We start from the raw sequence: 23,895 nt of genomic DNA, 5'->3' as shown, positions 1-23,895 counted from the left end.
TCACACGGTGAGACCATAGACCCCTCAGTGACAACATACATGACCTCACCTAATATTCTAGAATTTTGCCAGTGAAGTTGTAAACTATTAATACATTAGAAGTTTCCAAGAATTATAATATTTTTGATCTTGGAAAAGATCAAAATACTATGATGGCTAAATCTGCAATAACTTTTAGGTATAGCTTAGTATTCCAAGAACATGTTGATCAGACTCAGTCGGGGTTTTTTGATAAAATTTATCTTTAAATAATGTAGATTGATGAACAATTCTATGACTTAGCTGGCATCTAAGTTAGTGAGGTGCTTTTCCATCGCGTGTCCATCTAGCAGCTCCCTGCCTTCCCAAGGGGTCCTGATGGTGCACCAGCAACGGGTTTGCTTTTGTGATTTTTATTGCTGCACCTTTGATTCTGAAAGTTTTGCTGCTGTACTGCCTATTGGGTAGTGAGTTGTTGCTATTTATGTTCCTCTGAATTACTCCCTTGAAACACATAGGATTGTCTCACTCCACTCTTCCCTGGATTCTGTTGTTTCAAGCCTGACAAGTTTGTCTGCAATAGATTTTGGCGTTTCCTTACGTTTTTTCCCTAAAGTGACTTTAATTGCCAAAGAAAAAGATGCTTTTTTCAAGTATTGTCTAGTTCTTTTATACACCATATTGTGTAATCTTGGAACTTCATGCCTTTGAACGATGTGGGCTTGTTAATGAGTTTAGTTCTTTATGCAGTGTAGATATTCAGACTCCAGCGGTCATAATTTTCTCTGGTGTCTCCTAATTCCTTCTTTACTCTTGGTTTTGTTGGATTTCATTGTACAGAAAGAAGCATTGGATATTTACATAGTTGTTTCATTTCTATATTTATTCAATACTGTTTTGTCTTGGGTGAGTTCCTATCAAATATAGTTTACTCTGTCGTCAGACAGCAGATAACACAAAGAAAAATCTGATCATGGGCACCTGGGGGGCTCAGTCGATGAAGTGTGTGTCTTCAGCTCAGGTCGTGATTTCAGGGTCCTGGGATCGAGCCCTGCATCGGGCTCCCTGCTCAGCAGGAATTCTGCTTCTCCTGCTCGCTCTGCCCTCCTCCCCACTGCTCGTGATCTCTCTCTCTCTCTCTTTCTCTCTCTCTCTCATGCTCTCCCTCTCTCAAATAAATAAATAAAATTAAAGAAAAGAAAAGGAAAATCTGATTTAGACCCAACTCAGAAACTCTGAGTGTGTACCACCTTTCCCATTATAATTGATTCTCTTCCTTTAAGAGAGAACAACATTCTAGATTTTTAGGATTTGGGGATCTGGTTTTTAAGACTTCTACTTCTTGTCCATGTGGCACTTACCATAGCATGTGACGGGAGCTTGGATCACGGTGTTTTCCTATTTCAGAGCACGTTCCTCCAGTGCCACTCATTCTGTCACTGACACGTCCCCATGCCGTCCTGGCAGGGCAGCCTTACTTTGTACCCTGTCCGTCACCCGGCCCTGATCTGTGATGTGCTGGTCTCCCAGTCTCCATGTGGTTTGATCACAGCATAGCTCGTTAACCCAGCAGTAAAGAAGTTACAGGACCACAAGTGGCATTATTCTGATGGCCCGTGCAAAAACTAGCATGTTGAGAGCCCTTCCTTTTTCTTTCTTTAAGTAAGTTTTTTCAGGTTATGGAAATGATGCCATCATCTGAGTGCCCACTCTCACTTCCACAGGGGCTCTCTGTAGGTTTCAGGTGGACTGTGCTTTTGGAAACGGAGATAGAACTGAGGTCGGTGGTGTTCATGCATGACCATGGTTGTTGCTGCCAAGGGAATTTCTTACCAGAAATATCTGTGTTTGATCCTGCCGCCAGAGCTGGGATGTTTTTTCCTTCTCGGAAATGAAATAGGGGTCTTTAGAGTCTTCTCATTAAATCAGAGAACATTCACCAACCCTCTTCCCAGAAAAATTCATGATCTAGGTCAACTTCTTAATTCTCTTTGACTAACAACTGTTTTAGAAAATGTGTTATTTTTCTAGCTCTTAGGATTCCCGTGTGTGTGTGTGTGTGTGTGTGTGTGTTTATGTGAATAGTGTATTTTTCTTATTTTGGGGGGCATGATTTAATGGACTGGGATGAGACTAAGTTAACATCTGTAGACTTCCCATCATTTCAAGTTAAATTGGGATAATAAAACCTGCCATGTCGATTCACGGGCTGTTTGTCTGATAGACTAGGGATGATGATGATGGCTTTGGCTGTAATGTGCTACTAAAATAGAAGCTATTTTGCATTGAGAGGCTGGGTCTACTTAACAGCCATGGCTTAGAGTGCATCACACAGGGGCTGCACGGTGGAGGGGCAGAATGGTAACAAGCCACCCTGGTTCCACGAATGAGTGCCACGTAGCACCAAAGAGAGAGCTCCTTGATGCCGAGGATGGGTGGGAAGGACTCCGGAGAAGAGGGCATCACAGAACAGAGTGGCACACATCAATAAGAGATCTAAGAGTACAGATATGTTTGGGGAATCTGCCCCTCTTACAGGTGGTTGGATTTGGCTCCAGGAAGAAAGATGGATTGTCTGCCTTTGGAGAAGCAAGAAAGATTGACACTAATGACTTAAGCAAAGATATTAAGAATTAAATCTCCATTTAATTTAGCAGATTTAGGCTTCTATTCCATGAACAATGTTCCATAGGCTAAGATTAATAGACCCACTAATAATCTTGGAAGTGCAAGGAGCCATGGATATCTTCAAAACTAGTCTCATTGATTTTATAAAAAGAGATGAATTAAGTGACTCCGTTAAGGTCATACTGTCTTTTTATCCCTTGTAGATAACAAACCATTTGGTTTCTGCTGGAACATTTCACTTAAACTTTTCCCTAAAGGTCACAATCCAAACCAGATTGAATTTGTGATTCAGTGAGAGGCTGTGACCATGATGTCTGACAGCTGTACATTTCTCAGGGACATAATGAAAACAGAGAAACCTGGATCAGAACTGGCTTGTTCCTTGACTTCTTACCAGGAGCAGCTGAACTCCAGGTTAAACATCATCCTAAGAAACTGAAGCAGACCAGCTAAAATATTTTCATGTTGTGTAATTTTGTTGTAATAAATACACAGTTTCACATAACATTTCTTTGCTCTAGTGTTTGATGGCACCACAGCCATTTAGACTTCTGTAAGACGAGAAAGAAGAGGGGAGGCTCCCTCCTAATTCACTGTGTTATGGGCAGGTGAATCAGAGCTTTGTCAGGTTTCAAACACAAGTAGAAGCAGTTGGAAGTGAACCAAGGTGAGGATGAAAAGGGAAATGCAGAAAAAAGAGAGAACAGAACCAGCAAAATGTTACGCAAGTTAAGAAGAAGCCAAGGCATTAGGAAAACAAAACAAAACAAAACAAAACAAAAAAACCCTCTTCTGACCTAAAGTAGAAAATAAAGCCACAAAGGGATATATAAATATTTTTAGCCCCACACTATAATATCACCTGCTCTTCTAGATTATGGCTTCCTGGAAACTTTCCTTTCAATTTCAATATATTGGACATAATTCAAATATTATTTCAGCTCAGTTTCAGGGACATACTACTCAGTTATTTATTTTTTGTCTAAAAATTGTGACATCTGTCCCAGACTGTTGTAAATATCCTTTCATTATTCAGCCCTTAGCCCTCTGTCTCACAAGGGTTCCAGCCACACTTGCCTTGTCCATGCATTGATTGTTGATTCTACCGGAAATATTCTTAGCTGATCTGTCACTAGAAATTTATTGTGAAAATCAGAAGCAATAACTTGGACTTTGGAAGATATATATTTTATGAATCATTTCTTTGATGAAATCTAAAGCTTGGGTTTAGTAATTGCTTTGGAAAGTAACTGCTCAGCATTTTCTTCTCTGTAATTAAAACAAATGATTCTTTTATTATTATTATTATTTTTAACAAAGAGAACAACACACACACACACACACACACACACACACACACACCGCCCTTTTTTTAGTGATCTCTAAATTTTCCGGGAAACACAGTGTGCTGTGGAAACTGTGTGTAGTGGCCATTTGACTTATGGTCAAGTTGGTTTCCAGCTCACTCAAGAGCACATCATGTGAAGAAAATAGATTACTTGTAGTTAGTAAAGGTGAGCATTATAAATAACCGTTTTAGGCGTGTGTCATGGCCAGTGTCTCTTTAAGAGTCTACCCACAAGGGCTGTCCTGGAGCTTCTCCTGGAAACGGAGGCCCAGAGCCAGTCTCATGACCCGAGTGTCAGGAACAGAGAACATCAGAGGTGAGGTGAGACCTGGGAAAAAGTTCAGAGGAGATACCCTTTCAGAGGAAAATTTATGATGGCTCTCTCTTCAACAAGAAAACCAGCAAATTGAGGTGACTTAGATGAAAAAGAAAGTGAGACTTGAAGTATTTTGGACAAACATTTTTTTAAATGTGCAAGTATATTAGCTCATAGAAAAATAAAATTAACCTGAAATCATAAATGTCATTCTGAAACAAAACATAATAATGTTTTATTATGTTCACTATGTTTAAACTTCAAATTAAAAAGTTATGTCTTGGGGTGCCTGGCTGGTTCAGCCGGTAGAGTATGTTACTCCTGACCTTGGGGAATAAGTTTGAGCCCACATTGGGTGTAGAATTGTACTTTTTAAGAAATTATGGCTTATTTAATTATAAAATCTCCATGTCAGGGGCGCCTGGGTGGCTCATTCGGGTAAGTGTCTGCCGTTGGCTCAGGTCATGATCCTGGGGTCCTGGGATCGAGCCCCATGTTGAGCTCCCTGCTCAGCAGACAGTCTGCTTCTCCCTCTCCCTCTGCACCTACCCCCTGCTCGTGCTCATGCTCTCTTGTGGGCACACACTCTCTCTCTTAAATAAATAAATAAAACCTTTAAAAAGATATCTCCATTTCATTCTGCCTTACATCATCTGTTTCTTTCCCAAGACGTCCTGTCATTGCATTTATTTCAAAAGTGTTTACCTTTACTTCTTTGAGGTTGATTGTAATACCTGTTTTTAAAGCCTTTAATAATTATCACATCTGTGACATATCATGAGTAGTATCTGTAGGCTTTACTTTTACTTGTGAGTTGAGATTTTCCTGTACCTTAATAGGCTGAGAAATTTTAGATTGATTCTTAGACATTTTGAGTATTGGGAATCATGGGATTCTGGGTCTAGTTTCAACCCTAAGGGGAAGGTTGATTGCTTGTTTTAGCAAGTATCTGACCCAGTTAGTTACAGGCTGCAGGTTTTTAAAGTTTTATGTAGCTTGTTCTCCTGTATTCAAGATTGCAGTAATCAATGTTGTGAGCTGAATTACATGCCCCTCCTCCCCCAAATTCACATGGTTAAATCTTAAACCCCATGTGTCAACATGTGATTGTGTTTGGAGATAGGGTCTTTAGAGAGATAATTAAGGTTGAATGAGGTCATATGGGTGGGGTTTCATCCAATATGATGGGTACTCTTGTGTATGAAGAAGAGATTAGGAAACAGATACACACAGGGAAAGCTACCTAAAGGCACAGAAGTAGGAGGATGTCTGTAAGCTGAAGAAAAGAAACCAGCCCTGCTGATACCTGGAGCTCAGACTTCCAGCCTCAAGAACTATGAGCAGCTGGATTTCTGTTACATAAGCCCGTCTGTAGTAGTTATTTTGGCAGCCCAAGCAGATTAAGATACTGAAATTTGATATTATTTTGGTCATGATTTGAAGAGCAAAATTTGTTTTTTTTTTTTAGATCTACCTTATGAAATTAGTACCATGACATTAAATAGAGGAAAATTATGAACATGCTGACCCATATTCACATAACACACAAGAAGATGTCCGGTGTGTCTTCCAGGGGAGGGCACATGCTGGGGCATCCTGAGGTTTGTGCTCACAGCAGTGATAAGTAATCACCTCTTTTCCATTTTGTAGGGGAAGTGGATTTTTGGCTCTCAAAGGAGACAGACAAAGGAGATGCTTGGCTCTCAAAAGAGACAGGCAAGAGAGAAGACTTGGAGATTTGACTACATGACTTTTTAGTTTCTTTCCTTAAAAATTATCCTAAGCAGTAATATAAATAATATTAAAAAAAACCTGGGAACACATTCATAGCATCTGTGTACTGAGTTGATATTTTGAATGGGTAAAGGAATGTTTCCAAATGAATTCAAAAATTAGTAAGAGGCCAGGGAAGAAGGACCACGGGCTATGAATACGGAGCAGTTCACACACACACACACACACACACACACACCAGATGTGAATATTCCTCACGGCAAGCTGTTAAAATATGACAATCACTTTCTCTTGCAGAATGCCCTTTGACCTAACAGTGACACTTGTCATTATGTATCTTAAGGAAATGCCAATGAATGTGTGCAGAAATTTAGCTTCTAAGAATATCTATCCCAATTTATTTTATAGTGCCAAAAAGTAGAAAGAGGGAAGTATCTGACAATAGCAAATAACTTAAATAAATGTTGTTTTATTCAAATCAAACCATATAAAGATTTAAGAGATTAATGAAATGGGAAATATTTATATTATTATGTAAAAAAGTCTCAAAATTATAGGAATATTACAATTCTGTTTTTGTAAAGAGAGATGTTTACACATGGGCACAAACCAATGGAATGATACACATCCAAATACTGAAACCGATTATTTTGGATTTTAGGTATTTGGATTGTAGGTGATTTTTAATGGCTTTCTTTTCTGAAATATCTTTCCCATGTTCTAAAACAAACATATAATGTTTTTAAAAATGCAAAATAATTTATTTAAATAAGAAGAAAGATGTTACTGAAGTAGTGATAGGATTATTTTGATTTCACGGTGTTGATGTAGAACTTTTGAAACACAAAGTGCTTTTGCATTCATTTTTCATTAATGTCTTGCTCTTATTTTGTTGATTTCACTGAATATTATGTTTTATTTTAAATATTCCTAAAATGTATGTCTTTCAGAGTTAAACTAATAGCTCTTCTGTTGCCATGCATACCCGTGATAAAGTCATTCATTTTATGGTTACTTTTTTGGAATGGGACTAACTTCTATCCAATTATGGACCAGCTAAGAAAATTAAATTTCAACTGTATTTTTACAATCAACTATGTCCATGAACCATTTTTACCAAAATAACTCTCTTTTAAAACTAATGCAAAAAAAAAAACCCTCCACATTCTAATGTATTACAAGTAATCAAATCTATTAGAAAAGAAAATTGACATTTTTAAAATGAATTATCTCTAAAACAACATTGTTGTTTATCAAGAATTAAGAAATCCTCAGCCTGTTTATGAGAGTAGGAGAATGTGTATGTGTGTGTGCATCTATTTTTGGCAAGTGGAACTATTCTTTTGCTCCTCACTTAAGCAACAAGGAAGTATTGTTTTGATGAAAATCTGTTGACTCCTCCGGGTATGGTGTTTTGGGCTTAGATTTCTTTATCCAGAAGTCTGTGGGTCTGAGCATACTTGCCCTCCCCTTCTCCAGCCCCCAGTGAAGCAGAGCCAAAAATGTTTTCTTTCTGGCTCACTGTACTGTACACAGGCCCTCCCAGGAGGCGGGTGGCAGTAACAGAGCCGTCACGGGGCTGCCACAGATGGCTCTGTGCTAAGTCTGCAGCTTCACTGGATGCTTCTAGGTGGGGGGATGGCGGCTGGGGACTGTGCTCATGATATTCCAGAGGCTCTCCTGCGGCTTAGTGGGCAAAGGCAGGCCTGTTAATTACTGATGGCAACTGCCAGCTGTTCCTCCTTCCTGCATCTGCATTTCCAGGTTTGCATGTGGAATGAAGACAGTGATGTGCTAGATGGCTTAGGTGAAACAGGGTTACAGAAAATAAGGAAGCTTCTCATAATACCTTGCATAAGACTTTTTAATACAGTCCAAGAATTTCAAAGGTTCTGGGATAAATAAAAATAACACCTACAAGTTTTGAGCGCTTGCTGTGTGCCAGACGCTGCAGAATGCAATATTATCCAACATATTACTTTATTTTAAATGCACAGAACAGCAGTGTTCCTATTTTCCAGAATATGAAAGCAAGACTCCGATAGTGTAAATAACTTGCTAAAGGTCACACAGTTTGTAAATGATGGAAATTGAACCTTTCTTTTTTTTCACACATGCCCATCCACATCATTGTGAAGGGCTCTCTTACCTACGAGGTCCATTCTAAGTACATCTCCAAATATTAAACAGATTTTGCTTTACAAGTAGAGCTGCAAACCTATCTGAAGTTTGCAGACTGTTTATAGGAAAATCTATGTGCAGGTGTGGAATACCTGAATAGATTTTTCTTTATGGAAAATGTAAATTTTTAGCATCACAACATCCCTGTGTGTGCGTCTTAAGTAAGAGGTTCCCACATCTCAGGACGATACTTAATTCCTTTCTCATGAATTTGTCCTGAAAATCCCTCTTTTGCCCCCAAGCTCACGATAGGGCTGCTGTATTCTGTTTTTCAGACAGTCTAATATTCCTGACATTTGTCCATCTCAGCCAGTCAGCGAAACGGGAAGTTGCCGTGTTACAGGGTGGCCAGGGAAAGGCAGTCGGAAGAGGTCAGACTCTAGAATGGACCAGCCGGGGGAGAATGCTGGTGCTACATTAAAATACACAGAGCATTTCGCTTATAACTTAGTATCAGACAAATTACCACAGAATGAAGGTAATCTTTATTTATTTATTTATTTATTTATTTATTTATTTATTATTTTTTTATGAAGGTAATCTTTAAAGCATGTGTGTGAAGCTACTCAGTGTTCTGTAGAAGGCATTAAAGTAGATTGATCTTGTATTTGGAATATTTTAATACAGTTTTATTGTCCATCGGATTTGCAAGTAACATACATAGGTGTGATTTTAATGTGTGTGTGCCTGGCACATGGCCTTTTTCTAAGAGGAAAGGGTGTCTGTGATTTGCACTCAAGGAATAAAGTAAGGTGGTGATGAAGGTGGCACGGTGGGGAGTGTGGAGCTCCGGCTCCTGTCGTGTCTCAAAGGACACCTGAAGGAACTTTTGGGAAGGCTGCCTTGGTGCTATAGTACCCTCCAGGAGTGCTGTTTCCCCTTGATTACTCTGATAACTGCCAGTAGTAAGATAATCAACTACTCGTAAGTTCATTATAACAAAATTTGGAAAATTAATGGAACAAAACTTGCTTCTAGAACAGAAGGAAAAAGGAAGCTTGGAGAATTTGTTACCTGGCTCCAGTGGACCAGAGACGAGGAAAGTGGTTAAAAGCACTTCAGTTTTGACTGTTGACAAGAGTAACAGGGAAGTCGGGACACTTGGGTAGCTCAGGGGCTGAGCTCAGGTTGTGATCCCGGAGTCCTGGGATCAAGTGCTGCATCAGGGTCCCCACAGGGAGCCTGCTTCTCCCTCTGCCTGTGTCTCTGCCTCTCTCTGTGTGTCTCTCAGGAATAAATAAATAAAACCAAAAAAAAAAAAAAAGAACAAAGTCAAGCTCAGGAGCCCATCTGGAGAGGAGGGGATTGGAGAGAAGTAGCTATTCCTGCTGGATGGGGTGAGGGGCCAGCAGGAGCTCACCACCAGTGTGTGTCTCTCGGTTGAACCTTCCCATGTTCTTGAAAAGCCATTCTACTCAATAGGCTCCCTTCAGCTGTCTGGAAAAACCCAGCAGCCCTGCTCTGCACGTTCTGTGACCCTTGACAGTTGATACCAACCTAATATGCAGTGAGCAAGGATGTAGGAAATGAGAATGTTTCTGATGTGCATCACTTGGCTTTGGATTTCTTGGCACTTGATGTACCCAAGAGCACGCAGAGAATTTTCTGCAAAAGGAAGCCTTCTGAAGTGTTCACTTCAGTGCTGCTGTAGTGTCAGTGGTCACAGTGCAAGAGAAGTCTGGATGAGCCCCAGTGCTGTTTTATTTAGAAAGTTATATAAATAAGGCATTGAGGTCCCCCCAGCATCAACACTCAGCTCTTTCTTCTCACCCATACGCCGGGATATCATTCACATGCTTCAACTTGTTGCCTGGGTATTTTTAAAAAGGGAAATTCTTGTCTTCGGCAGGATTTTTGTTTGTTTTTTCTTTTTGCCTTGTTGTTGTTTGGGTATTTTTGCAATGAATGTATCGTTTGTTTATGTGATTTCTCTGAAGTCACTGAGTATTTGGGGATTGTGGGTAGGTTCTGTTATTTTCAGAACTTGCTTTTCCCTGAGTCTATGTTGTGAGCTGTCTTTAAAAAAAAAAAAAAAAAAAAAAAGATTTTATTTATTTATTTGAGAGAAAGAGAAAGCAGGAGCCAGGGGAGAGGCAGACCCCTTACTGAGCACAGAACTGCCGGGAGCTCGATCCCATGACCTTGAGATCATGACCTCAGCCTAAGTCAGATGCTTAACCACCCAGTGCACGGGACTCCCCTTCCAGTCCGGGTTCACATTTGAACAGGGAGCACCTCTGGGCCTGCCTTCCCCTCCTCCTGGCTCCTTACCTCTTCCCTGACCCCAGGGAAACACCCAGTGGAAGGTCGCACACAGCCAGCCTTTCTGGGTCCAGGTCTGATCTTCCCTGGGGGGTCAGCTGGTGTGCGAGAGCACAGAGACCCCAGCAAGTAAGGACCCCTCATAAGTTGCTCAGACACACTTCCTCTCAAGCCAGTAAAGTCAGCCTCTTCTGCTCTAACCCCTGGAATGGTAAGCCTTCGGAAAGCCGGTTAACCTCTGGGCTTCAGTTTGCCTCATCTGTATAATGGGCTGTGCAGTTTCACCTCCATTAATGGCAGAGGAGCTCCTCTCAGACTCATCTTCCCTGAGATAACATTGCAGACTCTGGATAAAATATGAAAGACGACTGACTACCCCAAAGCACTGGAGAGTGGCCAGAAAGAAGCAGAACCAGATGGGAGCCAGTGCTTGGATGAAAGAAGAGCACCTGGAGGATTTTTCTGTTCTTCTGGATTTGGGGCCTTGGGGAAAGCCTCAGCCCCAGGAGGGAGGGGCAAACTCTGGAAGAAGTCTGTGGTTTTCCTGACTCAGCCACCAGTAGGACTGTTTGGTGACACAACAGCCGCTGGAACAGGGGAGGAAGCCTTAGAGGGAGAGCCCCCAGTTCTGAATGTGGACCCCACACAAACCTCAGGCAGACTCCTGAAAGGAGCAATGATAGGCAGGATGCTAGGACGGAGCCCAGCTGGCAGCTGCTGCCCACCATGGGGCACCTGGTTCTCACACTCTACTAGGTGGAAGAGTTAGGGACATGCCTTGGAATCTACAGCAGGGGAGAAGCCACCAGGTTAATTGAAATGTAATTTAAAAGACAAAATCCAAAATAAATTGAAGCAGGAAAGAGTGAGGAGGAAAAGAAAAAGGTAGAACAGATGGAACAGACCCAACACAACTAGTGAAGTAGATCTAATCCAGCCTTGTTAATAACTGTTAAAATGAACAGACGAGGTACAATACAATATTATGTATTTGAAAGTTGCCAAGAGGGCAGATCTTTTCTTTAGAAGATTATATTTATTTATTCTTGAGAGACACAGAGAGGCAGAGACACAGGCAGAGAGAGAAGCAGGCTCAGTCCCAGGACCCCAGGATCACACCCTGAGCTGAAGGCAGATGCTCAACCACTGAGCCTCCCAGGCACCCCAAGAAAGTAGATCTTAAAGTTCTCATCACGAGGAAAGTTTTTGGGTAACCTTGTGAGGTGATCGATGGTCACAACTTAGTGTGGTAATCCTTGTGCAATACACAAATATCAAATCCTTATGTCGTGCCCCTACACCTAATACAGTGCTGGATGTCAATCATGTCTCAGTTGAAAGAAGAGAAAGGAAAAGGCATACTGCTGATGCTGTGAGCTGCCTCTTCCTCCCCAGTCAGGCTTCTTTGCGGCACCCTGCTTCCTGTGCCTAAGCACTCACCAGGTGCTCGGGAGAGGTGGCTCCCTCTCCAGCTTGAGATGAACTCTGACTGGCCTGAGACAATCCCCGTGGTCTGTTTGCCCTTAGCGGAGAGTAGGTTGGGGGTGAGTTTAAGAACCAAACCATAGAACTTTAGGAAAGCCTACAGAGGAGCTTTGTCACAGGTGGAACAGACTAATGAAGGGATAATTAATTATTAATAGAAATGATGGGATAGACAGTTTGGGACACAGTTTGGCAGTGTCTTATAAAGCACAGTCTTACTATCCACTCCAGTAATTGTGCTCCTAGGTATTTATCCAAATGAGATAATAAAAAAAAAACGACTTATATTCGTACAAAAACCTTTGCAGGCCATGTTCATAGCAGCTTTATGCATAGTGGTCAGAGTGGGGAGCAACCAGAGGTCTTTCAACAATTGAATGGAAAAATAAGCTGTGGTCCATCTGCACAATGGCATGTTATTCAGTGATACAAAGAGATGGGCTGTCAAGACATAAAAAGACACGGAGGAACCTTAAATATAAAATAAAATAGTAAGATTAGAGGGGGGAGAAAACCTTTCTACCGAGGGTGGCTCAAATTAGAATCGTTTGCCTCCTTAGGTAGATGGAAACAAAAATGTGTGGACCAGAGTCACTAACAGGCTGGTATTATTGGGAGAGGTAAAAAGCAAAACATTGTAATATGCTGTTTGCAAGAGATGCACTTTATTTATGTTTTTAAAAGATTGTGTTTATTTATTAGAGCGAGAGAGAGCAAGCACGAGTGGAGGGCTGCGGAGGGTGCAGTGGAGAAGCAGGACTCCCTGCTGAGCAGGGAGCTTGATGCCGGACTTAATCCCAGGACTCTGAGATCATGACCTCAGCTGAAGGCAGATGCTTACCGGGATGAGCCACCCAGGTGCCCCGAAATGCAATTTAAATACCCACCATTTGCTTCGATGTGGATGGAACTGGAGGGTATTATGCTGAGTGAGTGAAATAAGTCAATTGGAGAAGGACAAACATTATATGGTCTCATTCATTTGGGGAATATAAAAAAATAGTGAAAGGGAATAAAGGGGAAAGGAGAAAAAATAAGTGGGAAATATCAGAAAGGGAGACAGAACATGAAAGACTCCTAACTCTGGGAAACGAACTAGGGGTGGAAGAAGGGGAGGTGGGCGGGGGATGGGGGTGACTGGGTGACAGGCACTGAGGTGGGCACTTGATGGGATGAGCACTGGGTGTTCTATATGTTGGCAAATTGAACACCAATAGAAAATAAATTTATTTAAAAAATAAATAAAAATAAAAAATAAAATAAATAAATTAGAGAGGCAGTTAGGCTGAAGATAAAAGAAATGTGAGGGGCACGCCAGACAAAGAAGCACCGTAAGGCTGCAGTAGACTGTGAAGATCTCATTCAACACCTAAAGTTACTAGACATGTCACCATCTGATGTGCCTTCATTAGGAAGACAGAACAGTCTTGGGTATGTCTATGCTTCAAGTAACTGAAATAGAGCTGCTAGAATGAAAAAGAGCAAGAGATAAATCATCTTTGAAGGACTTGGTGATAATTAGGGGAAAAAATAACACCAATCTTACACAAACCATTAAAAGAAATAAGAATGGAAAGAACACCTCTCACCTCATTCTATGAGATCAGTATAACCTGAATACCAAAATTTAACAAAGATATTTGAGAGAGAGGGACTGACCCATCTTCCTAATGAACTTCTATGAAAAACCCTTACTAAAATCATAGTAAGGGATGCCAGAGTGGCTCAGTGGTTGAGCTTCTGCCTTCGGCTCAGGGCATGATCCCGTGTCTTGGGATCCCTACAGAGAGCCCGCTTCTCCCTCTGCCTGTGTCTCTACCTCTCTCTGTGTGTCTCTCATGAATAAAAAAAAAAATCTTTTAAAATAAATAAAATAAAATTGTAACAAATCAAATCCACCAGTACATACAAAGAATCCATCTTGACCACATTGGTTTTTCCTAAGAACATAGGGTCAGTTTGGCAGTGGAAATTAATTAATTTAGTCCACTACATCTACAGAATGAAGGAGAGCAACTGTGCCAATATTGCAACAAATGGAAAAGCATTTGGTAAAATTTAGCACCCTTCTGTGATAAAGACTCCATAATTTAGAAGAGAAGGAAACACTTTCAGACCAATAAAGGGCATATGTGAAAAACACCCAGCTAACACCTTACATACTGACCACATATTAAACACTTTTCCTCTCAGATCTGGAACAAGACACTTCAATATTTCACTGCAGGTCACATGAGTGAAATGAGGCAAGAAAGAGAAAAGGCATAAAACATAGAAAGTAACAAGTAAAACTGTCTCTTTTCATAGAGGACCAATTATTGAAACAGAACATCCTTAGGAACTGAGTAAACAACCAGGAAAACTAATATGCAAACATAGCAAGGTGGAGGGGGCACAAAGCTAATAAACAAAAATCAGTTGTATTTTTATATACTGGCAGGAAAAAATTGAAAAATGAAAGTAAAAATAGAATTCCATTTACAGCTGTGTAAACAAACAAAATATTTAGTAATACGTTTAAGAAAAGACAAACGAGATCTCTACATTTAAAATTACTCAGTTGCTGAAAGACATTAAAAAACAAAAAACAAAAAAACAAAACAACAACAACAACAAAGTAAATTGAGCAATGTGTTGTGCTCATGGATTGGAAGCCTCAAAATTTTCTCAAGATTGTTGTGTATAAATAGTCCTAATTGTAAAACCAACACGCGTTTTGTAGAAATTTATAAACCAATTATAAAATTTATATTGAAATGCCAAGGACTTAGGATAGTCATGATTACCCTGTAAAAAGTAGAACAAAGTTAAGCTACTCACTTGGTTGGCTTCTGTAATCAAGAAAGGTGGTGCTGGCATAAGGATCAAGCAGTGGGGCAACAGAAACAGCACAGAGGTCAGGATAGACCCCACTAATGTGGTCACTGGATTTGGGACAGAGATGTTAAAGTAATCTCACAGGTAAATGAAAGTCTTCAAAATGCTGTTTGAAATAACCAAATATATGTGGAAAAAAAAAAGCAAAAATAACCTCTGTCTCTACCTCTCATCATAAAGAAATTAGATTGAAATGAATCATCTATTCCCAGCTAAATATCAAAACCAACACTATAAAACTGCTAAGTGAAACCATAAAAGAGTGTCTTTGGGGGGTAATGAAGGCAATGGATTTCTTATGCAGGACACAGAAAGGAAGAACCTTAAGAGAACAAATTTCTCTCATCAAAAACACTATTTAGAACATGAGTAGGTAAGCCACAGATAGGGAAACGTATTTGCCAAATATAGGTCTGACAAAAATATTTTCATCTGTAATATACAAAGAACTCCTACAATTCAATGATATGAAGAAAAACAACCCTATCAAAAACGGGACAAAAGATCTGAACAGACATTTCACAAAGGATGACATATAAATGCCCCATAAGCAGGCTTCTAATTTGTTAATGAACAAGTTAAAATTATAATTCTAGAGATGATACCCACAGACCAAAATAGCTTACCATAATAGAATGACAACACCAATTATTGGTGAGATTGTCCTTGGTCTTACTATTGTCCTTGTCCTTACCTATCGTCTGCTTACTGTCCCAGTGTCTTCTCGCTCTTGTTCTGGAGTGCAAACACATTATTCAGTTTCTTGTTGCCTAAACACTTACCTCCTGTTCTAGTAGCTGTAGGACAGAGCAATAAAGGCAGGCTTTCCATATTAAGTGAGGAAACGCAGACCTCATTTTTTAAAAAGATTTATTTATTTGAGAGAGAGAGAGAGAGAACGTGAGTAAGGGGAGGGGCAGAGAGAGAGAGAGAGAATCCCAAGCAGACTTCCCAGTGAGCAGAGAGCCAGATGCAGGGCTCAACCCCAGGACCCAGAGATTAGAACCCAAGCCGAAATCAAGAGTCGGCCACTCAGCAGACTGCCACCAGGTGCCCCAGTGCAGACCTCATTCTGAAATGAAAATACTGTACTTGATTCTGTGTTAGACAAGAATAAGCTTGTCCCCAGATTCAGCCACCCGAGTTTGTGTTTCCTGTCTCAAGACCAATAGATAGGATTACGAGTATATTTGGAAGGAAAACAATTCACTAATTTTATTTATTTATTATTTTAAATTTTATTTTATTTTTGTGAAAATACTGCATTATAGATTCGGACTGATCCATGACAAGGTGATAGAGGCAGTGTAGTGGTCCGGAAGAAAAGAATGCCACTGAATTAGTGATGTGGAAATTCACACCAGACTTAGAATTTTAAAAAGCAGCCAGTGTTGAGGCTTCGATGCGTGTGCAGACCTGCGCTTTTGCGACCTTCTTTCACTCCTGGGACTTACTTACCCATCCTGTCTTCCCGCCCTGAGGTCGCCTCAGCGCAGATCTTACCAGGCCCCAGGCAGTTCGGAGTCTGTTCGTGAATTCTGACAAATGTGACAGAAAGAAAATATACAGTAAGTAAATGTCATCACACTTGGGCCACCTTTTGGCGTCAGAGGAAACTGATCAAATGAGCCTGTGACAGGGACCTTGGGTGCTGTGCCTCCAGGGTGTGTGTTAAGGGGTCTCCCTGGCTGTCTCTAGTGTGCCCGGACCTGCTGGTGATAATGTGTGTGTCAGTCAGACTGTCAGAGAAAGGCCTGCAGCGAGGTAGCCCTGTGGGTCTGCAGGCTGCGGTGGGTGATCTGTTATCACAACGTGCCTGGGAACGAAGTGTCATCTTGTAATGCCAGCGTGGGTCGGGGGGAGGGGGGAGAACGAAGGTGCACATGATGTGAGCTCGTACCTGGGTGGGCGCGGAGACTGTGCGTGTCCAAATCCACGTCCAGGTCTGCATCCATCCATCCATTGCAGAGGGAGAGATGATGGATAGATCATCAGATGGAGGGAAGGAAGGAAGCAAGGAAGAAGGAGGGGGGAGGAAGGGACGGAGAGCTGCGCACATACAGACACAGGCCACCAGCCCCCAGGTTTGTGGGTGGCGAGCGTGAGGTCCAGATGTGAGGGAGCTAGCTGGAATCACATAATCCGCGACAGGCGGACTTGGGAGCCAAAGCCTTGCCTGCGGAGGCACAGCCCCCTCTTCCAGCTGCAGCATGACCCTTGGCACATGACCAAGTTCACCTCGTCCCCTGGGACTGGCTCCCTGCTCCGGGAAGTCTCAGCTCGGCGCTTCCTGCCCCGGCAGTGTCGCAGTGTCGCCCCCCCCCCCCCCCCCGCCCCCAGCCGGGGGATGGCCCAGGAAATTGGGTGTACCTGGACTCTGGCAGCCCGGGGCGTGGTCTCGTCTGACGTGTCCCTGTGGCTCCTTCCCTGCGAGGCGCGGCGTGCTTCATGGTACGCACTGTTTTCTTTTTAATGTAATCATTTTCGTTGCAGTTTTGTTTCGCACTTTCATTTATGTCAGAAGCATTCGCGTTTCCTATAAATGTGACACATGTACACAGGATAAAAGATAAAAGCTGAAGCAAAGGGAAATGAGAAGTCTGCACCCACCTCCTCCCCTTCTCCTCCACTGCCTGCACCTTAACACGGACTGGGTGGCCTTCATCTTAGCATCCCTCGAGGCTCACTTTGGGCCAGGGGCCTGGCTGATAGAAGCCTCCCTGGATGATTGCAGGAGTGCAGTCTGTCCTCTAAAATTAAGAACAGAAATGGAATCAATATTCAGAATGACAAAAATCACTTTAAAAATATGATTCCAAGTAAGTCAGTTGGAGAAGGACACTCATATGGTTTCACTTATACAGGGAATATAAAAAATAGTGAAAATTAAAGAGGAAAAGAGAGAAAATGAGTGGGAAAAATCAGAGAGGGGGACATCTGGGTGGCTCAGCAGTTAGACGCCGCCTTCGGCTCAGGGCGTGATCCTGGAGACCCAGGATTGAGTCCCACATCGGGCTTCCTGCATGGAGCCTGCTTCTCCCTCTCCCTGCGTCTCTGCCTCTCTCTCTCTCCTCATTAAATAAATAAAATCCTTAAAAAAAAATCAGAGAGGGAGACAAAACATGAGAGACTTCTAACTGGGAGATGAACAAGGGGTGGTGGAAGGGGAGGTGGGCAGGGGGTTGGGGGTCACTGGGTGATGGGCACTGAGGGGGCACTGGACGGGATGAGCACTGGGTGTTACACTATATGTTGGCAAATTGAACTCCAATAAAAAAAATATACAAAAAAAAGACAAGTGCAAAATAAATTAATTTTAAAAATTGGAAATATTTCTAAATGTATGATTTTTCTGAATAAATTAATAAGAAAAATTGGAGACATTTGGAAAAATAGAAAATTCTTTCCTGAAAGACATAAAAAGTCCAAATAAGTAGGGAGTGGGGACATATGTGGGTGGAAATAGTCAGTATTATAATAATGTCACTCCCTACCAAACATTTATAATGTTAACACACAATTAACATCCCCAAGGACCTTTTTTGGTAATCGTGTAGTCTGCTAGGCTACCATAATACTGCAAATGGGGTTGCTAAAACGACAGAAATTTTTCTCCTCACTGTTCTGGAGGCTATAGGTGTGAGATCAGGGTAGCAGTACAGTCGGGGTCTGGTGCCTCTCTCCATATCATCATGTGGCCTTCTCTTGCACGCTGGGAGAGACCAGCTCCCTGACATCTCTTTGTATAGGAGCACTGGTTCCATCAGACCAGGACTCAGCCTTCTTGGTGTCAGCTGATTCTAATTATCCCCAAAGGCTCCATCTCCAAATACCATCACCCTGGCGATTAGGGCATCACCATATGAATTAAGGGGAGAGCTCACAAGTATTTAGTCCATAACAGTAATTTGATTAAATAACTATGGGCAGCCCGGGTGGCTCAGTGGCTTAGCCTGCCTTCAGCCCAGGGTGTGATCCTGGAGACCTGGGGTCGAGTTCCACATCAGGCATCCTGCATGGAGCCTGCTTCTCCCTCGGCCTGTGTCTCTGCCTCTCTTTCTCTCTGTGTCTCTTATGAATAAATAAATAAAATCTTTAAAATTTTTAAAAATAAATAACTACGTATTTTACTAGGAAAAATAATATCTAATAAAATCTGCTTTGTCAGTTACGGGTTTAGAATCAATAGATCAATGGAATAATACCACGGTTGGCAGATCCTGGGCCAGACAATACTTATTTTTGGCTCTGTGAGCCGAACTATTCATCTCTGTTACAGTACAAAAGTGACCAGAAATCATATATAAACAAATGAACATGCTGCACTTTTGTACTGTTTTCAGTATTTTATAAAAGTTTTCCTTAATTTTTGTCCATGTGATTTTTGTTTTTAATCCAAATATAATTCATCTGGAAATCAGTTTTAAATATTATGAGAAAAGATCCTAGGTGTGTCTGCCAAATGGAAGTTGGTGTCTTTTGGATAAACTAAAAATCAGATCCTAGAGTAAAAAAAAAACGATTTGTTATTTGTAATTGATAAACTACTGGAAGAATAGGGGCAAAGAGATGTCTTACAGCCTATGTGAAAATAGAGCATAATGTCTGTCTGAAAGAAAACAAAATCAGAAGACAGGAAGGAGACAGGCTCTCAGTGGACATACTGGGGGGTCCTGTGGAGACCACTGGCCTCCACTCACCATGCAGATCATGTGTACTTACAACCCAGTGTCCGATTCTTTCTGGAACTGGAAAAATATATATATCATGCTAACATTTTTTAAGAATTTAAAATCTTGAGAATTTCCAAAAAAATTATAAAATAAGTAAAATAGTCGAGAAGAACCTGCTTACCTGTTTCAGTGACATCTGTAGTTGGGATTGTGCAGAGACCAGCAGATCTGTAAACTGAATAGAGATTCCCACAATAAATGCAAAACAGAGGAACGTCCTATAGCAGGGAGCCTTGGAACAATGTAAATGTGAACAAAAATTCTGGGCTTCATTGGGGACCAGACAGCTTCCAGAAAATCCTACTTTAATTGTGTAAAATGCTAAACACATTGCCGCACAGAGGCACCTCTATAAAATAGGAGCAAAACATAGCTTCTTTCCTTTAGAAAGATGAACTTAATGAAATAGAGAGTTTGTCCTGATAATTTATGATTTATCATGTTATGCAAGATAGAATGTAGAGCTTGAGGGTTGTATTATATACTCACATTTCCTAGTTAGATATTTTTAACCCAACCTTTATTTTTCTGGGAGATGATATTGGTTTGGTTGATACAGGGTAGGTTTGGGAGCCAGGAGCAGCACCCAGAGCATGAGAGAGAGCTGTGCAAGCAGCTACCCAGTGTCCCTTCTGAATGAATCTCTGCACTCATCTATGACATCCCTGGGTAGCATTCATTTTGATCCTGCCAGTTACTTATAAAATCAAAGGCTTTTTATTCATACACAAAAGAGTCAACTTTATCAGCAATTACTTACTGTTCCTTTCATACCATGTGCAGCCAGTGTTAACCACTCCAGGTATGACTAGGGTCCTGGGTGGGGGTAGGGTTGAGATTGAAATGCATGGACCACAGGCCTGAAATACACAGAAGGGGTTCCAAGTCCAAGAGGAAGTAGTGGCCTGAGAACCTCAAGGCAGAGAGATGCTCTGGAGTAGAAGGGTACAAAGCATCCTGGCTTCCAGAAACCTGAACTGCCTGCCATCTGTGGAGAAGTTTCTGAGTTGCATTACTCTGGAGATGATGCAAAAATTGCATTAAATACTCTGAGGTACATCATGAAATATGGGCTGGAGTATCCAGAACACTCACTGAGAGGTATCAGGTTGAATTTTTTGATATAAAGTACCAGTATAAGGTTTGGTTTTAGCAATAAAATACTGTGACAGATATTCCACAGATAATGCTCTTCCTGTCAGCAGTCTCTCCCAAGATTTTTGGAATGTTACCAAAAGTTACTTTTCATGTGTGAGAGTTTCCAATATTGAATGCTTTAGTGTTCAGACCAAAGACGTTTCTTATCCCGTGAGCTCAATGAATAGTATTTCAATACAAACTAGCTCATAAGTGGGGACTGCAACTCAAGAAAGTGAATTTATCTTGCCATGGCTTTTATATTTTTTTTCAATTCAATTAGCCAACATGTCGTACATCCTTAGTTTCAGAGGTTGAGTTCAGAAGCTCATCAGTAGCATATAACACCCAGTGCTCATTGCATCGTGTGCCCTCCTTAATGTCCTAGAGGAAACAAACTGAGGGTTATGGGAGGGGAAGTGGGTAAGGGATGGGGTAGTTGGGTGATGGGCATTGCCAGGTGCCTTAATAAAACCAGTTGTTGTCCTGCATTGGGGAAGGCATGAGTTAGTATGGATTACATCTCTGTTAACCCCAATGAACGTATTTGCTTCTCTTCTCCTCCACTGGACTTTGTATTACTAATGAGCATAGAGTGGAGGAGAGACACGGGATGGGATGTGTAAGGAAAAGACAAGCTGCTAAAACTCAAAAAGAAGAGAGTAGAATTTTTCTACTTATGGAATACTGATGCAGATATACGTCCGTTCCAAGATATCCATTCAACATAGATTCATTAATTACTCTCAGGCACTTTTTATAGGAACTGGGGAAAGCAGTGAACACAGATGACATTAGCATTCTAGTTGGGAGAAGAAGAGACGAAAAGCAAACATTTATATATATGGCAGAGTGTGATGATTGTGTGAAAAAAAAATACAGTAGAAAAAAACACTACAGTTCTACGGTACTGGGGGAGGGAATCCTTGTTTGGATTTGGTTAGAATATGCTGGCCTTTTATCACTGATAATGTCATGTGAGTGAGATCTAAGTATATGGACACCTGGGTTAAGAGAGGTCTAGGTGCAAAGAGGCTGAGCACACAGCCATGGCATTGAGGGTAGAGTTTTGGCCACTCATGGCTGGGGCAGCAATGTTAAGAACATTGACTTACTGAGTTGATTGAGGAAGCCCCCAGAGCACCATGAAGAAATGAATGGCACGGTCCAACCTTCATTCAGTCAGAGATGGTGGCAGCTGTGCTGAGAGAGGATGAGTAGAGTGGGGAGCGGAGCTGTAAGATTGGTTTGGAGGCCGCAGCTGGGGCGAGAGGGGTGGTGGCTTGGTCTGGGTGTCAGCCATGGAAGTTGTGGAGGTGGCTGCTGTGGGATACGTGCTGGAGGTTGACCAGTCTAGATATTTCATCATCACATGTGGAGCATGAGAGAACCAGAGGCAGCATGTAGGGCTCTAAGGTTTGGGGATGTTCAGATGCCCGGCCAGCCTTTGGAAGTAAAGCAAGAGAAGACACCCAAATGGCAAGAGAGAGATACCTCCTAGGAGAGAAGCTCTGGGGGGAGCAGCCCCCCTGGGGGAGGAGCCTCATGGGGAAGGAGTCCTGGAGCCTTTCTAGTTTTGATAATGGTAATTAATATTTTGCTGCAAAACCCTGGCCTTTCTCTGTGAGGATCTAGGAGCTCTTGCATGTGTCTGTCACTGCACCTCCCTTCTCTGTGCTCTGAAGTCTGTAATTAATTTCTGACTTAATAAGTTTTTGTATCTGTTGCCCCTGTCCCCAGCCAGAATATAAATTTGCATGGGGACGTTTATCTATCTTGTCTTTTCAATAAAGTGATGAATAAATGACCCAATGAATAGAACCTCAACAGGAGGATAGAACTTTCCATATTTGGGAAGATGTCACCCCAAAGAAACTACTTAAAATTATTAAAGAAAATAATCCTAAGCTTTGATAAAAAGAGCTGGACCCTGGGGGGCCCGGGTGGCTCAGACGTTGAGCGTCTGCCTTCGGCTCAGGTTGTGATCCCAGGGCCCTGGAATCGAGTCCCGCATTAGGCTCCCCATAGGAGCCTCCCCATAGAGCCTTCTCCCTCTGCCTGTGTCTCTGCCTCTCTCTGTGTGTCTCTCATGAATAAATAAATAAAATCTTGAAAAAAAAAAAAAGAGCTGGGCCCTTTATGCTCTTATGTCAACACCATGAACCCCGTTTAGAAGCAGGAGGAAGGACTATGTCTAAAGAAGAATGACGCCTCAAGCCCAGTTTCTATGGACAGAATCCAGAGCCTGCTTCTCTAAGCCAGTTATGTGAGACATTGGTATAAAATTCTAAATTGGTTTGCCTTTTTTCGTCTCCCTTTTAATCTGTGTCCTTCAAGGCAGAGTGGTTTACAAGGGACCATGGTTTTGCTCATTATCTAATTATAACCTGCCCTTTATAAGGAGCATGTTGCTGCCGGCACCCAGACACCCAGTGCAGGCTCTGGGAAAGACAGCAGGAGTGACTGGAAAGGGTACTGGGTACTCACTGTACCTCTTTTATTAAACAGCACATTCCTTATAGATCATTTTCATTGCTGACTCTCAAGCATTGATTATTTTAGTATTTACATAGTAATGTTTTAAGGAGCCATTTCCCTCCATACCTTTGTATTTAAGCTCTTTATGCTAATTGCCTAAGCCTCAGAAATATTTGGGAGCATTCAAGTTGGCTTTTTCCAAAGAGACACAAAGTGTGTTCAGTCAGTCCCCGGCTTTGGAAGAAATGGTATGAAACCTCAAGGAAAGAGCAATCTGCTATTCTCTTTTCTCCCATGGATCTTCCTGTGGAAGATAAACATTCTGCTGTTCAAAAACAAAAGTAGCCGCGTTTGACACCTCCTGAGCTCTGAGTGTCTCTAAGTGACAACGGGATTTTCAATACGAACAAATAATGGAGACATACCAGAGTTTTATATGGCGATGTTTTTGAACTAAACTTTTACAGTTTTCTCAGAGTTAGCTGACCACACTCTCTCCGGAGGCCTTCTCCAGCTGGAGGACCCGGCCTTCCCCAGCCTCTCCTGGGGGGTGAGAGTCGGGGTAAACCCCACCTCTGCAGGCACTGGCTGGCCTGACCCCGCCCCCTTCAGTGTCCAGGTGTCTTCCTCATGGGAAAACCTGTGTGTAGACACCAGAAAATTCTCACTAGGTGCATCCTTCAGTTGCTTTATTTACTGAGGAATTTCCGTATTTTCTCTCCTTGTCATCCTTTCAT

The 23,895-nt window shown here is 41.8% G+C and overlaps 1 protein-coding gene across 1 annotated transcript in view; it reads left to right on the top strand.

Moving 5' to 3' along the window:
* Positions 1-23,895, top strand: part of ADCY2 (adenylate cyclase 2) — a 387,968-nt gene that overhangs the window by 153,545 nt on the left and 210,528 nt on the right. The gene's annotated exons all lie outside the window — the stretch shown is intronic.

Source organism: Canis lupus, chromosome 34, assembly GCF_003254725.2.
Source record: "Canis lupus dingo isolate Sandy chromosome 34, ASM325472v2, whole genome shotgun sequence".
NCBI lineage: Eukaryota > Metazoa > Chordata > Mammalia > Carnivora > Canidae > Canis > Canis lupus.
Note: the sequence above shows the minus strand (reverse complement) of the source record. Positions and strands in the feature narration are given on the sequence as shown.